Source organism: Pseudophryne corroboree, unplaced genomic scaffold, assembly GCF_028390025.1.
Source record: "Pseudophryne corroboree isolate aPseCor3 unplaced genomic scaffold, aPseCor3.hap2 scaffold_912, whole genome shotgun sequence".
Lineage (NCBI taxonomy): Eukaryota > Metazoa > Chordata > Amphibia > Anura > Myobatrachidae > Pseudophryne > Pseudophryne corroboree.
Genome location: NW_026970492.1, coordinates 127,899 through 147,664, shown reverse-complemented (window position 1 = coordinate 147,664; position 19,766 = coordinate 127,899). Strand labels below are relative to the sequence as shown.

The 19,766-nt window shown below is 50.2% G+C and overlaps 26 non-coding genes and 2 pseudogenes across 26 annotated transcripts; all 28 read right to left on the bottom strand.

Annotated features, from left to right (window-relative positions):
• Window positions 1-140: 140 nt before the first annotated feature.
• Window positions 141-303, bottom strand: LOC135045717 (U1 spliceosomal RNA). Its single transcript, XR_010238132.1, has one exon. It is a non-coding gene; the product is annotated as a U1 spliceosomal RNA (small nuclear RNA).
• Window positions 304-454: 151 nt separating this feature from the next.
• LOC135045693 (U1 spliceosomal RNA) lies at window positions 455-618 on the bottom strand. The gene has a single exon (XR_010238108.1). It is a non-coding gene; the product is annotated as a U1 spliceosomal RNA (small nuclear RNA).
• A 674-nt stretch (window positions 619-1,292) lies between these two features.
• Window positions 1,293-1,455, bottom strand: LOC135045763 (U1 spliceosomal RNA). Its single transcript, XR_010238180.1, has one exon. It is a non-coding gene; the product is annotated as a U1 spliceosomal RNA (small nuclear RNA).
• Window positions 1,456-1,607: 152 nt separating this feature from the next.
• LOC135045704 (U1 spliceosomal RNA) lies at window positions 1,608-1,771 on the bottom strand. The gene has a single exon (XR_010238119.1). It is a non-coding gene; the product is annotated as a U1 spliceosomal RNA (small nuclear RNA).
• Window positions 1,772-2,472: 701 nt separating this feature from the next.
• On the bottom strand, window positions 2,473-2,608 carry LOC135045790 (U1 spliceosomal RNA; annotated as a pseudogene).
• A 152-nt stretch (window positions 2,609-2,760) lies between these two features.
• On the bottom strand, window positions 2,761-2,924 carry LOC135045806 (U1 spliceosomal RNA). The gene has a single exon (XR_010238209.1). It is a non-coding gene; the product is annotated as a U1 spliceosomal RNA (small nuclear RNA).
• A 674-nt stretch (window positions 2,925-3,598) lies between these two features.
• Window positions 3,599-3,761, bottom strand: LOC135045743 (U1 spliceosomal RNA). The gene has a single exon (XR_010238160.1). It is a non-coding gene; the product is annotated as a U1 spliceosomal RNA (small nuclear RNA).
• A 152-nt stretch (window positions 3,762-3,913) lies between these two features.
• LOC135045849 (U1 spliceosomal RNA) lies at window positions 3,914-4,077 on the bottom strand. Its single transcript, XR_010238245.1, has one exon. It is a non-coding gene; the product is annotated as a U1 spliceosomal RNA (small nuclear RNA).
• A 674-nt stretch (window positions 4,078-4,751) lies between these two features.
• LOC135045742 (U1 spliceosomal RNA) lies at window positions 4,752-4,914 on the bottom strand. The gene has a single exon (XR_010238159.1). It is a non-coding gene; the product is annotated as a U1 spliceosomal RNA (small nuclear RNA).
• Window positions 4,915-5,066: 152 nt separating this feature from the next.
• Window positions 5,067-5,230, bottom strand: LOC135045848 (U1 spliceosomal RNA). The gene has a single exon (XR_010238244.1). It is a non-coding gene; the product is annotated as a U1 spliceosomal RNA (small nuclear RNA).
• A 674-nt stretch (window positions 5,231-5,904) lies between these two features.
• On the bottom strand, window positions 5,905-6,067 carry LOC135045733 (U1 spliceosomal RNA). The gene has a single exon (XR_010238148.1). It is a non-coding gene; the product is annotated as a U1 spliceosomal RNA (small nuclear RNA).
• Window positions 6,068-6,219: 152 nt separating this feature from the next.
• Window positions 6,220-6,383, bottom strand: LOC135045794 (U1 spliceosomal RNA). The gene has a single exon (XR_010238202.1). It is a non-coding gene; the product is annotated as a U1 spliceosomal RNA (small nuclear RNA).
• Window positions 6,384-8,806: 2,423 nt separating this feature from the next.
• Window positions 8,807-8,970, bottom strand: LOC135045810 (U1 spliceosomal RNA). Its single transcript, XR_010238211.1, has one exon. It is a non-coding gene; the product is annotated as a U1 spliceosomal RNA (small nuclear RNA).
• A 152-nt stretch (window positions 8,971-9,122) lies between these two features.
• Window positions 9,123-9,286, bottom strand: LOC135045724 (U1 spliceosomal RNA). Its single transcript, XR_010238139.1, has one exon. It is a non-coding gene; the product is annotated as a U1 spliceosomal RNA (small nuclear RNA).
• A 670-nt stretch (window positions 9,287-9,956) lies between these two features.
• Window positions 9,957-10,120, bottom strand: LOC135045783 (U1 spliceosomal RNA). Its single transcript, XR_010238199.1, has one exon. It is a non-coding gene; the product is annotated as a U1 spliceosomal RNA (small nuclear RNA).
• Window positions 10,121-10,955: 835 nt separating this feature from the next.
• LOC135045789 (U1 spliceosomal RNA) lies at window positions 10,956-11,091 on the bottom strand (annotated as a pseudogene).
• A 152-nt stretch (window positions 11,092-11,243) lies between these two features.
• On the bottom strand, window positions 11,244-11,407 carry LOC135045782 (U1 spliceosomal RNA). The gene has a single exon (XR_010238198.1). It is a non-coding gene; the product is annotated as a U1 spliceosomal RNA (small nuclear RNA).
• Window positions 11,408-12,081: 674 nt separating this feature from the next.
• Window positions 12,082-12,244, bottom strand: LOC135045741 (U1 spliceosomal RNA). Its single transcript, XR_010238158.1, has one exon. It is a non-coding gene; the product is annotated as a U1 spliceosomal RNA (small nuclear RNA).
• A 152-nt stretch (window positions 12,245-12,396) lies between these two features.
• LOC135045847 (U1 spliceosomal RNA) lies at window positions 12,397-12,560 on the bottom strand. Its single transcript, XR_010238243.1, has one exon. It is a non-coding gene; the product is annotated as a U1 spliceosomal RNA (small nuclear RNA).
• Window positions 12,561-13,234: 674 nt separating this feature from the next.
• LOC135045732 (U1 spliceosomal RNA) lies at window positions 13,235-13,397 on the bottom strand. The gene has a single exon (XR_010238147.1). It is a non-coding gene; the product is annotated as a U1 spliceosomal RNA (small nuclear RNA).
• A 152-nt stretch (window positions 13,398-13,549) lies between these two features.
• LOC135045770 (U1 spliceosomal RNA) lies at window positions 13,550-13,713 on the bottom strand. Its single transcript, XR_010238187.1, has one exon. It is a non-coding gene; the product is annotated as a U1 spliceosomal RNA (small nuclear RNA).
• A 674-nt stretch (window positions 13,714-14,387) lies between these two features.
• Window positions 14,388-14,550, bottom strand: LOC135045740 (U1 spliceosomal RNA). The gene has a single exon (XR_010238157.1). It is a non-coding gene; the product is annotated as a U1 spliceosomal RNA (small nuclear RNA).
• A 152-nt stretch (window positions 14,551-14,702) lies between these two features.
• Window positions 14,703-14,866, bottom strand: LOC135045846 (U1 spliceosomal RNA). The gene has a single exon (XR_010238242.1). It is a non-coding gene; the product is annotated as a U1 spliceosomal RNA (small nuclear RNA).
• Window positions 14,867-15,540: 674 nt separating this feature from the next.
• On the bottom strand, window positions 15,541-15,703 carry LOC135045731 (U1 spliceosomal RNA). Its single transcript, XR_010238146.1, has one exon. It is a non-coding gene; the product is annotated as a U1 spliceosomal RNA (small nuclear RNA).
• A 152-nt stretch (window positions 15,704-15,855) lies between these two features.
• Window positions 15,856-16,019, bottom strand: LOC135045759 (U1 spliceosomal RNA). Its single transcript, XR_010238176.1, has one exon. It is a non-coding gene; the product is annotated as a U1 spliceosomal RNA (small nuclear RNA).
• A 2,424-nt stretch (window positions 16,020-18,443) lies between these two features.
• On the bottom strand, window positions 18,444-18,607 carry LOC135045809 (U1 spliceosomal RNA). The gene has a single exon (XR_010238210.1). It is a non-coding gene; the product is annotated as a U1 spliceosomal RNA (small nuclear RNA).
• Window positions 18,608-18,759: 152 nt separating this feature from the next.
• LOC135045712 (U1 spliceosomal RNA) lies at window positions 18,760-18,923 on the bottom strand. The gene has a single exon (XR_010238126.1). It is a non-coding gene; the product is annotated as a U1 spliceosomal RNA (small nuclear RNA).
• A 670-nt stretch (window positions 18,924-19,593) lies between these two features.
• LOC135045781 (U1 spliceosomal RNA) lies at window positions 19,594-19,757 on the bottom strand. The gene has a single exon (XR_010238196.1). It is a non-coding gene; the product is annotated as a U1 spliceosomal RNA (small nuclear RNA).
• Window positions 19,758-19,766: the final 9 nt, after the last annotated feature.

Here is a 19,766-nt window from a genome sequence, read left to right as displayed (position 1 = left end):
ATTGTGCATTGGAAGGCACAAAGTAAGCAGACGGGAGGAGAAGTCAGGATAGTGCACAAGGGTATAGAAGGGAGCGGCTGAAGAAAAGAGAAGTGGAAACAGACAGCAAACTAGGTTGGAGAGAGACCTGAGACAAAGAGATCTGAATTACACGAGAGCCGACCAGGGGAAACACAAATTATGCAGTCAAGTTTCCCACATTTGGGGAAATCGCAGGGGCAGCACACCCAGAGTGCAATGGGTGAGCCTTGCCCTGGGAGAAGCACCTTCATGATCATAGTATCTCACCTGGCAGGTAAGTAGGAGTTGGGCTAGAGCTGGGGAGGGTCTCTGCTTGGGCACCCCCCTGTCAAGTGAAGGAGATCCAACTGAGGCAGCACAAGGGAACTCTCGAAAGAAGAACAAGGCTAGAGGAAGATCTGAACAAAGAAATCTGACTTTTACCAGAGCTGACCAGAGGAAAACACAAACACAGTCCCCCACTACCACAAATAAAGCAGTCGAGTTTCCCACATTTGGGGAAATCACAGGGGTCAGCATACCCATAATGCAATGAATGAACCTCACCCTGGGAGAATAATCTTCATGACCATGGTATCTCCTATGCAAAATAAGTATGATTTGGGATAGAGCTGGGGAGGGCCGCTGCTCAGGCACATCTCTGTCAAGTAAAGGAGATTCAACTGAGGCAGCACAAGGGAACTCTCATCTGGGGACAACAACTGCAGGGAGAACACATATTTTCAGATGAACATGGGAGGGCAGAAGGCTGCCTAATACTGAAGCACCCCCAAACAACAAACCAAATGCAACAACTAGTGCAAGCATTCCTGGGGGAAGTTCTGCAGAAGACGGATTTGCATACGGTGATGTCATCCAAGCAGTGGGTCAAAGTTGGCTTCAACCCTCATCTGCATATGAAAAGAAAAAAGGGGCGTGCAGGGCATGGCGGCCTTTTGCGGTGCTTGGATGACCCCTAGTTCGCATTAAACACCTCCACCCTCCTTTGGTGTGGGGCTCATGTTGGCCATGCCCCATCCCCTGAAGCATTCAAGCTGATTTCTTGCAGCAGCTGGGCACTGTAACAGCTCCAGAGCTGCTCTGTAAGGCAAGTAAAAGGGTGTGGGCCCTGCAGCACTACCTGTAGTTTGCATTGTGCATTGGAAGGCACAAAGTAAGCAGACGGGAGGAGAAGTCAGGATAGTGCACAAGGGTATAAAAGGGAGCGGCTGAAGAAAAGAGAAGTGGAAACAGACAGCAAACTAGGCTGGAGAGAGACCTGAGACAAAGAGATCTGAATTATACGAGAGCCGACCAGGGGAAACACAAATTATGCAGTCAAGTTTCCCACATTTGGGGAAATCGCAGGAGCAGCACACCCAGAGTACAATGGGTGAGCCTTGCCCTGGGAGAAGCACCTTCATGATCATAGTATCTCACCTGGCAGGTAAGTAGGAGTTGGGCTAGAGCTGGGGAGGGTCGCTGCTCGGGTACCCCCCTGTAAAGTGAAGGAGATCCAACTGAGGCAGCACAAGGGAACTCTCGAAAAAAGAACAAGGCTAAAGGAAAATCTGAGACAAAGAAATCTGACTTTTACCAGAGCTGACCAGAGGAAAGCACAAACACAGTCTCCCACTACCACAAATAATGCAGTCAAGTTTCCCACATTTGGGGAAATCACAGGGGTCAGCATACCCAAAATGCAATGAATGAACCTCACCCTGGGAGAAAAATCTTCATGACCATGGTATCTCCTATGCAAAATAAGTATGATTTGGAATAGGGCTGGGGAGGGCCGCTGCTCATGCACATCTCTGTCAAGTAAAGGAGATTCAACTGAGGCAGCACAAGGGAACTCTCATCTTGGGACAACAACTGCAGGGAGAACATATATTTTCAGATGAACATGGGAGGGCAGAAGGCTGCCTAATACTGAAGCACCCCCAAACAACAAACCAAATGCAACAACTAGTGCAAGCATTCCTGGGGGAAGGCCTGCCGCAGATGGATTTGCATATGGTGATGTCATCCAAGCAGTGGGTCAAAGTTGGCTTCAACCCTCGTCTGCATATGAAAAGAGAAAAGGGGCGTGCAGGGCATGGTGGCCTTTTGCGGCGCTTGGCTGACCCCTAGTTTGCATTAAACACCTCCACCCTCCTTTGGTGTGGGGCTCATGTTGGCTATGCCCCAGCCCCTGAAGCATTCAAGCTGATTTCTTGCAGCAGCTGGGCACTGTAACAGCTCCAGAGCTGCTCTGTAAGGCAAGTAAAAGGGTGTGGGCCCTGCAGCACTACCTGTAGTTTGCATTGTGCATTGGAAGGCACAAAGTAAGCAGACGGGAGGAGAAGTCAGGATAGTGCACAAGGGTATAGAAGGGAGCGGCTGAAGAAAAGAGAAGTGGAAACAGACAGCAAACTAGGCTGGAGAGAGACCTGAGACAAAGAGATCTGAATTATACGAGAGCCGACGAGGGGAAACACAAATTATGCAGTCAAGTTTCCCACATTTGGGGAAATCGCAGGAGCAGCACACCCAGAGTGCAATGGTTGAGCCTTGCCCTGGGAGAAGCACCTTCATGATCATAGTATCTCACCTGGCAGGTAAGTAGGAGTTGGGCTAGAGCTGGGGAGGGTCGCTGCTCGGGTTCCCCCCTGTGAAGTGAAGGAGATCCAACTGAGGCAGCACCAGGGAACTCTCGAAAGAAGAACAAGGCTAGAGGAAGATCTGAGACAAAGAAATCTGACTTTTACCAGAGCTGACCAGAGGAAAGCACAAACACAGTCCCCCACTACCACAAATAATGCAGTCGAGTTTCCCACATTTGGGAAAATCACAGGGGTCAGCATACCCAGAATGCAATGAATGAACCTCACCCTGGGAGAACAATCTTCATGACCATGGTATCTCCTATGCAAAATAAGTATGATTTGGGATAGGGCTGGTGAGGGCAGCTGCTCAGGCACATCTCTGTCAAGTAAAGGAGATTCAACTGAGGCAGCACAAGTGAACTCTCATCTGGGGACAACAACTGCAGGGAGACCACATCTTTTCAGATGAACATGGGAGGGCGGAAGGCTGCCTAATACTGAAGCACCATCAAATATCAAACCATATGCAACAACTAGTACAAGCACTCCTGGGGGAAGGTCTGCAGCAGACGGATTTGCATACGGTGATGTTATCCAAGCAGTGGGCCAAAGTTGACTGGAACCCTCATCTGCATATGAAAAGAGAAAAGGGGCATGCAGGGCATGGCGGCCTTTCGCAGTGCTTGGATGACCCCTAGTTCGCATTAAACACCTCCCCCCTCCTTTGGTGTGGGGCTCATGTTGGCCATGCCCCATCCCCTGAAGCATTCAAGCTGATTTCTTGCAGCAGCTGGGCACTGTAACAGCTCCAGAGCTGCTCTGTAAGGCAAGTAAAAGGGTGTGGGCCCTGCAGCACTACCTGTAGTTTGCATTGTGCATTGGAAGGCACAAAGTAAGCAGACGGGAGGAGAAGTCAGGATAGTGCACAAAGGTATAGAAGGGAGCGGCTGAAGAAAAGAGAAGTGGAAACAGACAGCAAACTAGGCTGGAGAGAGACCTGAGACAAATAGATCTGAATTATACGAGAGCCGACCAGGGGAAACACAAATTATGCAGTCAAGTTTCCCACATTTGGGGAAATCGCAGGGGCAGCACACCCAGAGTGCAATGGGTGAGCCTTGCCCTGGGAGAAGCACCTTCATGATCATAGTATCTCACCTGGCAGGTAAGTAGGAGTTGGGCTAGAGCTGGGGAGGGTCGCTGCTCGGGTACCCCCCTGTCAAGCGAAGGAGATCCAACTGAGGCAGCACAATGGAACTCTCGAAAGAAGAACAAGGCTAGAGGAAAATCTGAGACAAAGAAATCTGACTTTTACCAGAGCTGACCAGAGGAAAGCACAAACACAGTCCCCCACTACCACAAATAATGCAGTCAAGTTTCCCACATTTGGGGAAATCACAGGGGTCAGCATACCCAAAATGCAATGAATGAACCTCACCCTGGGAGAACAATCTTCATGACCATGGTATCTCCTATGCAAAATAAGTATGATTTGGAATAGGGCTGGGGAGGGCCGCTGCTCATGCACATCTCTGTCAAGTAAAGGAGATTCAACTGAGGCAGCACAAGGGAACTCTCATCTGGGGACAACAACTGCAGGGAGAACACATATTTTCAGATGAACATGGGAGGGCAGAAGGCTGCCTAATACTGAAGCACCCCCAAACAACAAACCATATGCAACAACTAGTACAAGCACTCCTGGGGGAAGGTCTGCAGCAGACGGATTTGCATACGGTGATGTCATCCAAGCAGTGGGCCAAAGTTGACTGGAACCCTCATCTGCATATGAAAAGAGAAAAGGGGCATGCAGGGCATGGCGGCCTTTCGCAGTGCTTGGATGACCCCTAGTTCGCATTAAACACCTCCCCCCTCCTTTGGTGTGGGGCTCATGTTGGCCATGCCCCATCCCCTGAAGCATTCAAGCTGATTTCTTGCAGCAGCTGGGCACTGTAACAGCTCCAGAGCTGCTCTGTAAGGCAAGTAAAAGGGTGTGGGCCCTGCAGCACTACCTGTAGTTTGCATTGTGCATTGGAAGGCACAAAGTAAGCAGACGGGAGGAGAAGTCAGGATAGTGCACAAGGGTATAGAAGGGAGCGGCTGAAGAAAAGAGAAGTGGAAACAGACAGCAAACTAGGCTGGAGAGAGACCTGAGACAAATAGATCTGAATTATACGAGAGCCGACCAGGGGAAACACAAATTATGCAGTCAAGTTTCCCACATTTGGGGAAATCGCAGGGGCAGCACACCCAGAGTGCAATGGGTGAGCCTTGCCCTGGGAGAAGCACCTTCATGATCATAGTATCTCACCTGGCAGGTAAGTAGGAGTTGGGCTAGAGCTGGGGAGGGTCGCTGCTCGGGTACCCCCCTGTCAAGTGAAGGAAATCCAACTGAGGCAGCACAATGGAACTCTCGAAAGAAGAACAAGGCTAGAGGAAAATCTGAGACAAAGAAATCTGACTTTTACCAGAGCTGACCAGAGGAAAGCACAAACACAGTCCCCCACTACCACAAATAATGCAGTCAAGTTTCCCACATTTGGGGAAATCACAGGGGTCAGCATACCCAAAATGCAATGAATGAACCTCACCCTGGGAGAACAATCTTCATGACCATGGTATCTCCTATGCAAAATAAGTATGATTTGGAATAGGGCTGGGGAGGGCCGCTGCTCATGCACATCTCTGTCAAGTAAAGGAGATTCAACTGAGGCAGCACAAGGGAACTCTCATCTGGGGACAACAACTGCAGGGAGAACACATATTTTCAGATGAACATGGGAGGGCAGAAGGCTGCCTAATACTGAAGCACCCCCAAACAACAAACCAAATGCAACAACTACTGCAAGCATTCCTGGGGGAAGTTCTGCAGAAGACGGATTTGCATACGGTGATGTCATCCAAGCAGTGGGTCAAAGTTGGCTTCAACCCTCATCTGCATATGAAAAGAGAAAAGGGGCGTGCAGGGCATGGCGGCCTTTTGCGGTGCTTGGATGACCCCTAGTTCGCATTAAACACCTCCACCCTCCTTTGGTGTGGGGCTCATGTTGGCCATGCCCCATCCCCTGAAGCATTCAAGCTGATTTCTTGCAGCAGCTGGGCACTGTAACAGCTCCAGAGCTGCTCTGTAAGGCAAGTAAAAGGGTGTGGGCCCTGCAGCACTACCTGTAGTTTGCATTGTGCATTGGAAGGCACAAAGTAAGCAGACGGGAGGAGAAGTCAGGATAGTGCACAAGGGTATAGAAGGGAGCGGTTGAAGAAAAGAGAAGTGGAAACAGACAGCAAACTAGGCTGGAGAGAGACCTGAGACAAAGAGATCTGAATTATACGAGAGCCGACCAGGGGAAACACAAATTATGCAGTCAAGTTTCCCACATTTGGGGAAATCGCAGGGGCAGCACACCCAGAGTGCAATGGGTGAGCCTTGCCCTGGGAGAAGCACCTTCATGATCATAGTATCTCACCTGGCAGGTAAGTAGGAGTTGGGCTAGAGCTGGGGAGGGTCGCTGTTCGGGCACCCCCCTGTCAAGTGAAAGAGATCCAACTGAGGCAGCACAAGGGAACTCTCGAAAGAAGAACAAGGCTAGAGGAAGATCTGAGACAAAGAAATCTGACTTTTACCAGAGCTGACCAGAGGAAAGCACAAACACAGTCCCCCACTACCACAAATAATGCAGTCGAGTTTCCCACATTTGGGAAAATCACAGGGGTCAGCATACCCAGAATGCAATGAATGAACCTCACCCTGGGAGAACAATCTTCATGACCATGGTATCTCCTATGCAAAATAAGTATGATTTGGGATAGGGCTGGTGAGGGCCGCTGCTCAGGCACATCTCTGTCAAGTAAAGGAGATTCAACTGAGGCAGCACAAGGGAACTCTCATCTGGGGACAACAACTGCAGGGAGACCACATCTTTTCAGATGAACATGGGAGGGCGGAAGGCTGCCTAATACTGAAGCACCATCAAATATCAAACCATATGCAACAACTAGTACAAGCACTCCTTGGGGAAGGTCTGCAGCAGACGGATTTGCATACGGTGATGTTATCCAAGCAGTGGGCCAAAGTTGACTGGAACCCTCATCTGCATATGAAAAGAGAAAAGGGGCATGCAGGGCATGGCGGCCTTTTGCAGTGCTTGGATGACCCCTAGTTCGCATTAAACACCCCCACCCTCCTTTGGTGTGGGGCTCATGTTGGCCATGCCCCATCCCCTGAAGCATTCAAGCTGATTTCTTGCAGCAGCTGGGCACTGTAACAGCTCCAGAGCTGTTCTGTAAGGCAAGTAAAAGGGTGTGGGCCCTGCAGCACCACCTGTTGTTCGCATTGTGCGTTGGAAGGCACAAATTAAGCAGACGGGAGGAGAAGTCAGGATAGTGCGCAAGGGCATACTTTTCTCTTAGTCCGGGGGCAAGGCTTCAAAATGGGGTCTGCAACGGAGGAGACACAGGGGGCGTGGTCACAGCAGCTTTTCTCTACAGCCTGCACCAGCAGGAGCCTACACCATTTTTTATGATCACGCTGAACTGCAGTGCGACTGCAATTACAGCATGGTCAAGAAGGGAGGCGTCATGCTGGGTGGCCATGCCCTGTCACTGTGCAGGAGCCAGCACAGCTCACACACTAGTCCCCGGGTGCAGCCCCCAACCCCGGGACACCCGGAGCAACAAAATGTAGATTCAGGCCACCAGGCCACGCCCCTACCTATGAAACCATGCCTCCTTTTTACCATTGCGCTGTTTATCTGCGCGCACTGCATTACAATCTCCCTCGCCACCTTTCTGGGTGTCACCAGTGATAGTGACACCTCTGCCATGCTTGTAGCAGCTGGTCCTAAGATCTACGCCTCAAGCCCTGAGTGTTTGCCCTTGTGACTTGTTGATCATCATAGCGAAGCAGATGCTTACAGAAAACTGCAGGGGCTTAGATTGAAAATAAAAAAATTGATGGGTATAAGGTAGAGAGGAGCGGGTTCGGTTCTCCGAGAACCGAATTCCCCACGAACTCCACGTGGTTTACACTGGTCCGAGGCAGGCTCGGTTGTTCCCGCCTGACTCGGAAAACCTGAACAAGGGAAAATGTCATCATCCCGCTGTCGGATTCTTGCGAGATTCGGATTCCATATAAAGAGCTGCGCGTTGCTGCCATTTTTACTCGTGCATTGAAGAGAGAGCGGAGAGGACGTGGCTATGTTCTCTCAGTGGAAATCTCAATATCAGTGCTCAGTATCAGTGGTTACTTATTGCTGCTCAGTAATACTAGTAGTGTGTCTCTCCTGCTCAGTGTCAGTTCTCAGTAGTATCCTCATCAGTGCTCAGTATCACTGCTCATTGTCTTGTGCTGCATTGTGGTGCTCAGCATACTACAGTACATTACTAATAGTCCAGTGCTGCATCTTGCTGCTCAGTGTCAGTTCTAGTATCCTCATCAGTGCTCACTATCACTGCTCATTGCATTGTGGTGTTCTGTATACTACAGTAACATAGTAATATAGTATATATAGAGGAGCGGGTTCGGTTCTCCGAGAACCGAATTCCCGACGAACTCCACGTGGTTTACACTGGTCCGTGGCAGGCTCGGTTGTTCCCGCCTGACTCGGAAAACCTGAACAAGGGAAAATGTCATCATCCCGCTGTCGGATTCTCGCGAGATTCGGATTCCATATAAAGAGCTGCGCGTTGCCGCCATTTTTACTCGTGCATTGAAGAGAGAGCGGAGAGGACGTGGCTATGTTCTCTCAGTGGAAATCTCAATATCAGTGCCCAGTATCAGTGGTTACTTATTGCTGCTCAGTAATACTAGTAGTGTGTCTCTCCTGCTCAGTGTCAGTTCTCAGTAGTATCCTCATCAGTGCTCAGTATCACTGCTCATTGTCTTGTGCTGCATTGTGGTGCTCAGCATACAACAGTACATTACTAATAGTCCAGTGCTGCATCTTGCTGCTCATGTTGGCTATGCCCCAGCCCCTGAAGCATTCAAGCTGATTTCTTGCAGCAGCTGGGCACTGTAACAGCTCCAGAGCTGCTCTGTAAGGCAAGTAAAAGGGTGTTGGCCCTGCAGCACTACCTGTAGTTTGCATTGTGCGTTGGAAGGCACAAAGTAAGCAGACAGGAGAAGTCAGGAGAGTGCACAAGGGCATAGAAGGCAGGGGCTCAAGAAAAGAGAAGTGGAAACAGACAGCAAACTAGGCTGGAGAGAGACCTGAGACAAAGAGATCTGAATTATACGAGTAGCCGACCAGAGGAAACACAAATTATGCAGTCAAGTGTCCCACATTTGGGGAAATCGTAGGAGCAGCACACCCAGAGTGCAATGGGTGAGCCTTGCCCTGGTAGAAGCACCTTCCTGATCATAGTATCTCACTTGGCAGGTAAGTAGGAGTTGGGCTTGAGCTGGGGAGGGTCGCTGCTCGGGCACCCCCCTGTCAAGTGAAGGAGATCCAACTGAGGCAGCACAAGGAAACTCTCAAAAAAAGAACAAGGCTAGAGGAAGATCTGAGACAAAGAAATCTGACTTTTACCAGAGCTGACCAGAGGAAAGCACAAACACAGTCCCCCACTACCACAAATAATGCAGTCGAGTTTCCCACATTTGGGGAAATCACAGGGGTCAGCATACCCAGAATGCAATGAATGAACCTCACCCTGGGAGAACAATCTTCATGACCATGGTATCTCCTATGCAAAATAAGTATGATTTGGGATAGGGCTGGGGAGGGCCGCTGCTCAGGCACATCTCTTTCAAGTAAAGGAGATTCAACTGAGGCAGCACAAGGGTACTCTCATCTGGGGACAACAACTGCAGGGAGAACACATATTTTCAGATGAACATGGGAGAGCTGAAGGCTGCCTAATACTGAAGCACCCCAAACAACAAACCAAATGCAACAACTAGTACAAGCATTCCTGGGGGAAGGTCTGCAGAAGACGGATTTGCATACGGTGATGTCATCCAAGCAGTGGGCCAAAGTTGGCTGGAACCCTCATCTGCATATGAAAAGAGAAAAGGGGTATGCAGGGCATGGCGGCCTTTTGCGGCGCTTGGATGACCCTTAGTTCGCATTAAACACCTCCACCCTCCGTCGGTGTGGGGCTCATGTTGGCTATGCCCCAGCCCCTGAAGCATTCAAGCTGATTTCTTGCAGCAGCTGGGCACTGTAACAGCTCCAGAGCTGCTCTGAAAGGCAAGTAAAAGGGTGTGGGCCCTGCAGCACTACCTGTAGTTTGCATTGTGCGTTGGAAGGCACAAAGTAAGCAGACAGGAGAAGTCAGGAGAGTGCACAAGGGCATAGAAGGCAGCGGCTCAAGAAAAGAGAAGTGGAAACAGACAGCAAACTAGGCTGGAGAGAGACCTGAGACAAAGAGATCTGAATTATACGAGTAGCCGACTAGAGGAAACACAAATTATGCAGTCAAGTGTCCCACATTTGGGGAAATCGTAGGAGCAGCACACCCAGAGTGCAATGGGTGAGCCTTGCCCTGGGAGAAGCACCTTCCTGATCATAGTATCTCACCTGGCAGGTAAGTAGGAGTTGGGCTAGAGATGGGGAGGGTCGCTGCTCGGGCACCCCCCTGTCAAGTGAAGTTCTGCAGAAGACGGATTTGCATACGGTGATGTCATCCAAGCAGTGGGTCAAAGTTGGCTTCAACCCTCATCTGCATATGAAAAGAGAAAAGGGGCGTGCAGGGCATGGCGGCCTTTTGCGGTGCTTGGATGACCCCTAGTTCGCATTAAACACCTCCACCCTCCTTTGGTGTGGGGCTCATGTTGGCCATGCCCCATCCCCTGAAGATGAACATGGGAGGGCAGAAGGCTGCCTAATACTGAAGCACCCCCAAACAACAAACCAAATGCAACAACTAGTGCAAGCATTCCTGGGGGAAGGCCTGCCGCAGATGGATTTGCATATGGTGATGTCATCCAAGCAGTGGGTCAAAGTTGGCTTCAACCCTCGTCTGCATATGAAAAGAGAAAAGGGGCGTGCAGGGCATGGTGGCCTTTTGCGGCGCTTGGCTGACCCCTAGTTTGCATTAAACACCTCCACCCTCCTTTGGTGTGGGGCTCATGTTGGCTATGCCCCAGCCCCTGAAGCATTCAAGCTGATTTCTTGCAGCAGCTGGGCACTGTAACAGCTCCAGAGCTGCTCTGTAAGGCAAGTAAAAGGGTGTGGGCCCTGCAGCACTACCTGTAGTTTGCATTGTGCATTGGAAGGCACAAAGTAAGCAGACGGGAGGAGAAGTCAGGATAGTGCACAAGGGTATAGAAGGGAGCGGCTGAAGAAAAGAGAAGTGGAAACAGACAGCAAACTAGGCTGGAGAGAGACCTGAGACAAAGAGATCTGAATTATACGAGAGCCGACGAGGGGAAACACAAATTATGCAGTCAAGTTTCCCACATTTGGGGAAATCGCAGGAGCAGCACACCCAGAGTGCAATGGTTGAGCCTTGCCCTGGGAGAAGCACCTTCATGATCATAGTATCTCACCTGGCAGGTAAGTAGGAGTTGGGCTAGAGCTGGGGAGGGTCGCTGCTCGGGTTCCCCCCTGTGAAGTGAAGGAGATCCAACTGAGGCAGCACAAGGGAACTCTCGAAAGAAGAACAAGGCTAGAGGAAGATCTGAGACAAAAAAATCTGACTTTTACCAGAGCTGACCAGAGGAAAGCACAAACACAGTCCCCCACTACCACAAATAATGCAGTCGAGTTTCCCACATTTGGGAAAATCACAGGGGTCAGCATACCCAGAATGCAATGAATGAACCTCACCCTGGGAGAACAATCTTCATGACCATGGTATCTCCTATGCAAAATAAGTATGATTTGGGATAGGGCTGGTGAGGGCAGCTGCTCAGGCACATCTCTGTCAAGTAAAGGAGATTCAACTGAGGCAGCACAAGTGAACTCTCATCTGGGGACAACAACTGCAGGGAGACCACATCTTTTCAGATGAACATGGGAGGGCGGAAGGCTGCCTAATACTGAAGCACCATCAAATATCAAACCATATGCAACAACTAGTACAAGCACTCCTGGGGGAAGGTCTGCAGCAGACGGATTTGCATACGGTGATGTTATCCAAGCAGTGGGCCAAAGTTGACTGGAACCCTCATCTGCATATGAAAAGAGAAAAGGGGCATGCAGGGCATGGCGGCCTTTCGCAGTGCTTGGATGACCCCTAGTTCGCATTAAACACCTCCCCCCTCCTTTGGTGTGGGGCTCATGTTGGCCATGCCCCATCCCCTGAAGCATTCAAGCTGATTTCTTGCAGCAGCTGGGCACTGTAACAGCTCCAGAGCTGCTCTGTAAGGCAAGTAAAAGGGTGTGGGCCCTGCAGCACTACCTGTAGTTTGCATTGTGCATTGGAAGGCACAAAGTAAGCAGACGGGAGGAGAAGTCAGGATAGTGCACAAGGGTATAGAAGGGAGCGGCTGAAGAAAAGAGAAGTGGAAACAGACAGCAAACTAGGCTGGAGAGAGACCTGAGACAAATAGATCTGAATTATACGAGAGCCGACCAGGGGAAACACAAATTATGCAGTCAAGTTTCCCACATTTGGGGAAATCGCAGGGGCAGCACACCCAGAGTGCAATGGGTGAGCCTTGCCCTGGGAGAAGCACCTTCATGATCATAGTATCTCACCTGGCAGGTAAGTAGGAGTTGGGCTAGAGCTGGGGAGGGTCGCTGCTCGGGTACCCCCCTGTCAAGTGAAGGAGATCCAACTGAGGCAGCACAATGGAACTCTCGAAAGAAGAACAAGGCTAGAGGAAAATCTGAGACAAAGAAATCTGACTTTTACCAGAGCTGACCAGAGGAAAGCACAAACACAGTCCCCCACTACCACAAATAATGCAGTCAAGTTTCCCACATTTGGGGAAATCACAGGGGTCAGCATACCCAAAATGCAATGAATGAACCTCACCCTGGGAGAACAATCTTCATGACCATGGTATCTCCTATGCAAAATAAGTATGATTTGGAATAGGGCTGGGGAGGGCCGCTGCTCATGCACATCTCTGTCAAGTAAAGGAGATTCAACTGAGGCAGCACAAGGGAACTCTCATCTGGGGACAACAACTGCAGGGAGAACACATATTTTCAGATGAACATGGGAGGGCAGAAGGCTGCCTAATACTGAAGCACCCCCAAACAACAAACCAAATGCAACAACTAGTGCAAGCATTCCTGGGGGAAGTTCTGCAGAAGACGGATTTGCATACGGTGATGTCATCCAAGCAGTGGGTCAAAGTTGGCTTCAACCCTCATCTGCATTTGAAAAGAGAAAAGGGGCGTGCAGGGCATGGCGGCCTTTTGCGGTGCTTGGATGACCCCTAGTTCGCATTAAACACCTCCACCCTCCTTTGGTGTGGGGCTCATGTTGGCCATGCCCCATCCCCTGAAGCATTCAAGCTGATTTCTTGCAGCAGCTGGGCACTGTAACAGCTCCAGAGCTGCTCTGTAAGGCAAGTAAAAGGGTGTGGGCCCTGCAGCACTACCTGTAGTTTGCATTGTGCATTGGAAGGCACAAAGTAAGCAGACGGGAGGAGAAGTCAGGATAGTGCACAAGGGTATAGAAGGGAGCGGTTGAAGAAAAGAGAAGTGGAAACAGACAGCAAACTAGGCTGGAGAGAGACCTGAGACAAAGAGATCTGAATTATACGAGAGCCGACCAGGGGAAACACAAATTATGCAGTCAAGTTTCCCACATTTGGGGAAATCGCAGGGGCAGCACACCCAGAGTGCAATGGGTGAGCCTTGCCCTGGGAGAAGCACCTTCATGATCATAGTATCTCACCTGGCAGGTAAGTAGGAGTTGGGCTAGAGCTGGGGAGGGTCGCTGTTCGGGCACCCCCCTGTCAAGTGAAAGAGATCCAACTGAGGCAGCACAAGGGAACTCTCGAAAGAAGAACAAGGCTAGAGGAAAATCTGAGACAAAGAAATCTGACTTTTACCAGAGCTGACCAGAGGAAAGCACAAACACAGTCCCCCACTACCACAAATAATGCAGTCGAGTTTCCCACATTTGGGAAAATCACAGGGGTCAGCATACCCAGAATGCAATGAATGAACCTCACCCTGGGAGAACAATCTTCATGACCATGGTATCTCCTATGCAAAATAAGTATGATTTGGGATAGGGCTGGTGAGGGCAGCTGCTCAGGCACATCTCTGTCAAGTAAAGGAGATTCAACTGAGGCAGCACAAGTGAACTCTCATCTGGGGACAACAACTGCAGGGAGACCACATCTTTTCAGATGAACATGGGAGGGCGGAAGGCTGCCTAATACTGAAGCACCATCAAATATCAAACCATATGCAACAACTAGTACAAGCACTCCTGGGGGAAGGTCTGCAGCAGACGGATTTGCATACGGTGATGTTATCCAAGCAGTGGGCCAAAGTTGACTGGAACCCTCATCTGCATATGAAAAGAGAAAAGGGGCATGCAGGGCATGGCGGCCTTTTGCAGTGCTTGGATGACCCCTAGTTCGCATTAAACACCTCCCCCCTCCTTTGGTGTGGGGCTCATGTTGGCCATGCCCCATCCCCTGAAGCATTCAAGCTGATTTCTTGCAGCAGCTGGGCACTGTAACAGCTCCAGAGCTGCTCTGTAAGGCAAGTAAAAGGGTGTGGGCCCTGCAGCACTACCTGTAGTTTGCATTGTGCATTGGAAGGCACAAAGTAAGCAGACGGGAGGAGAAGTCAGGATAGTGCACAAGGGTATAGAAGGGAGCGGCTGAAGAAAAGAGAAGTGGAAACAGACAGCAAACTAGGCTGGAGAGAGACCTGAGACAAATAGATCTGAATTATACGAGAGCCGACCAGGGGAAACACAAATTATGCAGTCAAGTTTCCCACATTTGGGGAAATCGCAGGGGCAGCACACCCAGAGTGCAATGGGTGAGCCTTGCCCTGGGAGAAGCACCTTCATGATCATAGTATCTCACCTGGCAGGTAAGTAGGAGTTGGGCTAGAGCTGGGGAGGGTCGCTGCTCGGGTACCCCCCTGTCAAGTGAAGGAGATCCAACTGAGGCAGCACAATGGAACTCTCGAAAGAAGAACAAGGCTAGAGGAAAATCTGAGACAAAGAAATCTGACTTTTACCAGAGCTGACCAGAGGAAAGCACAAACACAGTCCCCCACTACCACAAATAATGCAGTCAAGTTTCCCACATTTGGGGAAATCACAGGGGTCAGCATACCCAAAATGCAATGAATGAACCTCACCCTGGGAGAACAATCTTCATGACCATGGTATCTCCTATGCAAAATAAGTATGATTTGGAATAGGGCTGGGGAGGGCCGCTGCTCATGCACATCTCTGTCAAGTAAAGGAGATTCAACTGAGGCAGCACAAGGGAACTCTCATCTGGGGACAACAACTGCAGTGAGAACACATATTTTCAGATGAACATGGGAGGGCAGAAGGCTGCCTAATACTGAAGCACCCCCAAACAACAAACCAAATGCAACAACTAGTGCAAGCATTCCTGGGGGAAGTTCTGCAGAAGACGGATTTGCATACGGTGATGTCATCCAAGCAGTGGGTCAAAGTTGGCTTCAACCCTCATCTGCATATGAAAAGAGAAAAGGGGCGTGCAGGGCATGGCGGCCTTTTGTGGTGCTTGGATGACCCCTAGTTCGCATTAAACACCTCCACCCTCCTTTGGTGTGGGGCTCATGTTGGCCATGCCCCATCCCCTGAAGCATTCAAGCTGATTTCTTGCAGCAGCTGGGCACTGTAACAGCTCCAGAGCTGCTCTGTAAGGCAAGTAAAAGGGTGTGGGCCCTGCAGCACTACCTGTAGTTTGCATTGTGCATTGGAAGGCACAAAGTAAGCAGACGGGAGGAGAAGTCAGGATAGTGCACAAGGGTATAGAAGGGAGCGGTTGAAGAAAAGAGAAGTGGAAACAGACAGCAAACTAGGCTGGAGAGAGACCTGAGACAAAGAGATCTGAATTATACGAGAGCCGACCAGGGGAAACACAAATTATGCAGTCAAGTTTCCCACATTTGGGGAAATCGCAGGGGCAGCACACCCAGAGTGCAATGGGTGAGCCTTGCCCTGGGAGAAGCACCTTCATGATCATAGTATCTCACCTGGCAGGTAAGTAGGAGTTGGGCTAGAGCTGGGGAGGGTCGCTGTTCGGGCACCCCCCTGTCAAGTGAAAGAGATCCAACTGAGGCAGCACAAGGGAACTCTCGAAAGAAGAACAGGGCTAGAGGAAGATCTGAGACAAAGAAATCTGACTTTTACCAGAGCTGACCAGAGGAAAGCACAAACACAGTCCCCCACTACCACAAATAATGCAGTCGAGTTTCCCACATTTGGGAAAATCACAGGGGTCAGCATACCCAGAATGCAATGAATGAACCTCACCCTGGGAGAACAATCTTCATGACCATGGTATCTCCTATGCAAAATAAGTATGATTTGGGATAGGGCTGGTGAGGGCCGCTGCTCAGGCACATCTCTGTCAAGTAAAGGAGATTCAACTGAGGCAGCACAAGGGAACTCTCATCTGGGGACAACAACTGCAGGGAGACCACATCTTTTCAGATGAACATGGGAGGGCGGAAGGCTGCCTAATACTGAAGCACCATCAAATATCAAACCATATGCAACAACTAGTACAAGCACTCCTTGGGGAAGGTCTGCAGCAGACGGATTTGCATACGGTGATGTTATCCAAGCAGTGGGCCAAAGTTGACTGGAACCCTCATCTGCATATGAAAAGAGAAAAGGGGCATGCAGGGCATGGCGGCCTTTTGCAGTGCTTGGATGACCCCTAGTTCGCATTAAACACCCCCACCCTCCTTTGGTGTGGGGCTCATGTTGGCCATGCCCCATCCCCTGAAGCATTCAAGCTGATTTCTTGCAGCAGCTGGGCACTGTAACAGCTCCAGAGCTGTTCTGTAAGGCAAGTAAAAGGGTGTGGGCCCTGCAGCACCACCTGTTGTTCGCATTGTGCGTTGGAAGGCACAAATTAAGCAGACGGGAGGAGAAGTCAGGATAGTGCGCAAGGGCATACTTTTCTCTTAGTCCGGGGGCAAGGCTTCAAAATGGGGTCTGCAACGGAGGAGACACAGGGGGCGTGGTCACAGCAGCTTTTCTCTACAGCCTGCACCAGCAGGAGCCTACACCATTTTTTATGATCACGCTGAACTGCAGTGCGACTGCAATTACAGCATGGTCAAGAAGGGAGGCGTCATGCTGGGTGGCCATGCCCTGTCACTGTGCAGGAGCCAGCACAGCTCACACACTAGTCCCCGGGTGCAGCCCCCAACCCCCGGGACACCCGGAGCAACAAAATGTAGATTCAGGCCACCAGGCCACGCCCCTACCTATGAAACCATGCCTCCTTTTTACCATTGCGCTGTTTATCTGCGCGCACTGCATTACAATCTCCCTCGCTACCTTTCTGGGTGTCACCAGTGATAGTGACACCTCTGCCATGCTTGTAGCAGCTGGTCCTAAGATCTACGCCTCAAGCCCTGAGTGTTTGCCCTTGTGACTTGTTGATCATCATAGCGAAGCAGATGCTTACAGAAAACTGCAGGGGCTTAGATTGAAAATAAAAAAATTGATGGGTATAAGGTAGAGAGGAGCGGGTTCGGTTCTCCGAGAACCGAATTCCCCACGAACTCCACGTGGTTTACACTGGTCCGAGGCAGGCTCGGTTGTTCCCGCCTGACTCGGAAAACCTGAACAAGGGAAAATGTCATCATCCCGCTGTCGGATTCTTGCGAGATTCGGATTCCATATAAAGAGCTGCGCGTTGCTGCCATTTTTACTCGTGCATTGAAGAGAGAGCGGAGAGGACGTGGCTATGTTCTCTCAGTGGAAATCTCAATATCAGTGCTCAGTATCAGTGGTTACTTATTGCTGCTCAGTAATACTAGTAGTGTGTCTCTCCTGCTCAGTGTCAGTTCTCAGTAGTATCCTCATCAGTGCTCAGTATCACTGCTCATTGTCTTGTGCTGCATTGTGGTGCTCAGCATACTACAGTACATTACTAATAGTCCAGTGCTGCATCTTGCTGCTCAGTGTCAGTTCTAGTATCCTCATCAGTGCTCACTATCACTGCTCATTGCATTGTGGTGTTCTGTATACTACAGTAACATAGTAATATAGTATATATAGAGGAGCGGGTTCGGTTCTCCGAGAACCGAATTCCCGACGAACTCCACGTGGTTTACACTGGTCCGTGGCAGGCTCGGTTGTTCCCGCCTGACTATGAAAACCTGAACAAGGGAAAATGTCATCATCCCGCTGTCAGATTCTCGCGAGATTCGGATTCCATATAAAGAGCTGCGCGTTGCCGCCATTTTTACTCGTGCATTGAAGAGAGAGCGGAGAGGACGTGGCTATGTTCTCTCAGTGGAAATCTCAATATCAGTGCCCAGTATCAGTGGTTACTTATTGCTGCTCAGTAATACTAGTAGTGTGTCTCTCCTGCTCAGTGTCAGTTCTCAGTAGTATCCTCATCAGTGCTCAGTATCACTGCTCATTGTCTTGTGCTGCATTGTGGTGCTCAGCATACAACAGTACATTACTAATAGTCCAGTGCTGCATCTTGCTGCTCATGTTGGCTATGCCCCAGCCCCTGAAGCATTCAAGCTGATTTCTTGCAGCAGCTGGGCACTGTAACAGCTCCAGAGCTGCTCTGTAAGGCAAGTAAAAGGGTGTTGGCCCTGCAGCACTACCTGTAGTTTGCATTGTGCGTTGGAAGGCACAAAGTAAGCAGACAGGAGAAGTCAGGAGAGTGCACAAGGGCATAGAAGGCAGGGGCTCAAGAAAAGAGAAGTGGAAACAGACAGCAAACTAGGCTGGAGAGAGACCTGAGACAAAGAGATCTGAATTATACGAGTAGCCGACCAGAGGAAACACAAATTATGCAGTCAAGTGTCCCACATTTGGGGAAATCGTAGGAGCAGCACACCCAGAGTGCAATGGGTGAGCCTTGCCCTGGTAGAAGCACCTTCCTGATCATAGTATCTCACTTGGCAGGTAAGTAGGAGTTGGGCTTGAGCTGGGGAGGGTCGCTGCTCGGGCACCCCCCTGTCAAGTGAAGGAGATCCAACTGAGGCAGCACAAGGGAACTCTCGAAAAAAGAACAAGGCTAGAGGAAGATCTGAGACAAAGAAATCTGACTTTTACCAGAGCTGACCAGAGGAAAGCACAAACACAGTCCCCCACTACCACAAATAATGCAGTCGAGTTTCCCACATTTGGGGAAATCACAGGGGTCAGCATACCCAGAATGCAATGAATGAACCTCACCCTGGGAGAACAATCTTCATGACCATGGTATCTCCTATGCAAAATAAGTATGATTTGGGATAGGGCTGGGGAGGGCCGCTGCTCAGGCACATCTCTTTCAAGTAAAGGAGATTCAACTGAGGCAGCACAAGGGAACTCTCATCTGGGGACAACAACTGCAGGGAGAACACATATTTTCAGATGAACATGGGAGAGCTGAAGGCTGCCTAATACTGAAGCACCCCAAACAACAAACCAAATGCAACAACTAGTACAAGCATTCCTGGGGGAAGGTCTGCAGAAGACGGATTTGCATACGGTGATGTCATCCAAGCAGTGGGCCAAAGTTGGCTGGAACCCTCATCTGCATATGAAAAGAGAAAAGGGGTATGCAGGGCATGGCGGCCTTTTGCGGCGCTTGGATGACCCTTAGTTCGCATTAAACACCTCCACCCTCCGTCGGTGTGGGGCTCATGTTGGCTATGCCCCAGCCCCTGAAGCATTCAAGCTGATTTCTTGCAGCAGCTGGGCACTGTAACAGCTCCAGAGCTGCTCTGAAAGGCAAGTAAAAGGGTGTGGGCCCTGCAGCACTACCTGTAGTTTGCATTGTGCGTTGGAAGGCACAAAGTAAGCAGACAGGAGAAGTCAGGAGAGTGCACAAGGGCATAGAAGGCAGCGGCTCAAGAAAAGAGAAGTGGAAACAGACAGCAAACTAGGCTGGAGAGAGACCTGAGACAAAGAGATCTGAATTATACGAGTAGCCGACTAGAGGAAACACAAATTATGCAGTCAAGTGTCCCACATTTGGGGAAATCGTAGGAGCAGCACACCCAGAGTGCAATGGGTGAGCCTTGCCCTGGGAGAAGCACCTTCCTGATCATAGTATCTCACCTGGCAGGTAAGTAGGAGTTGGGC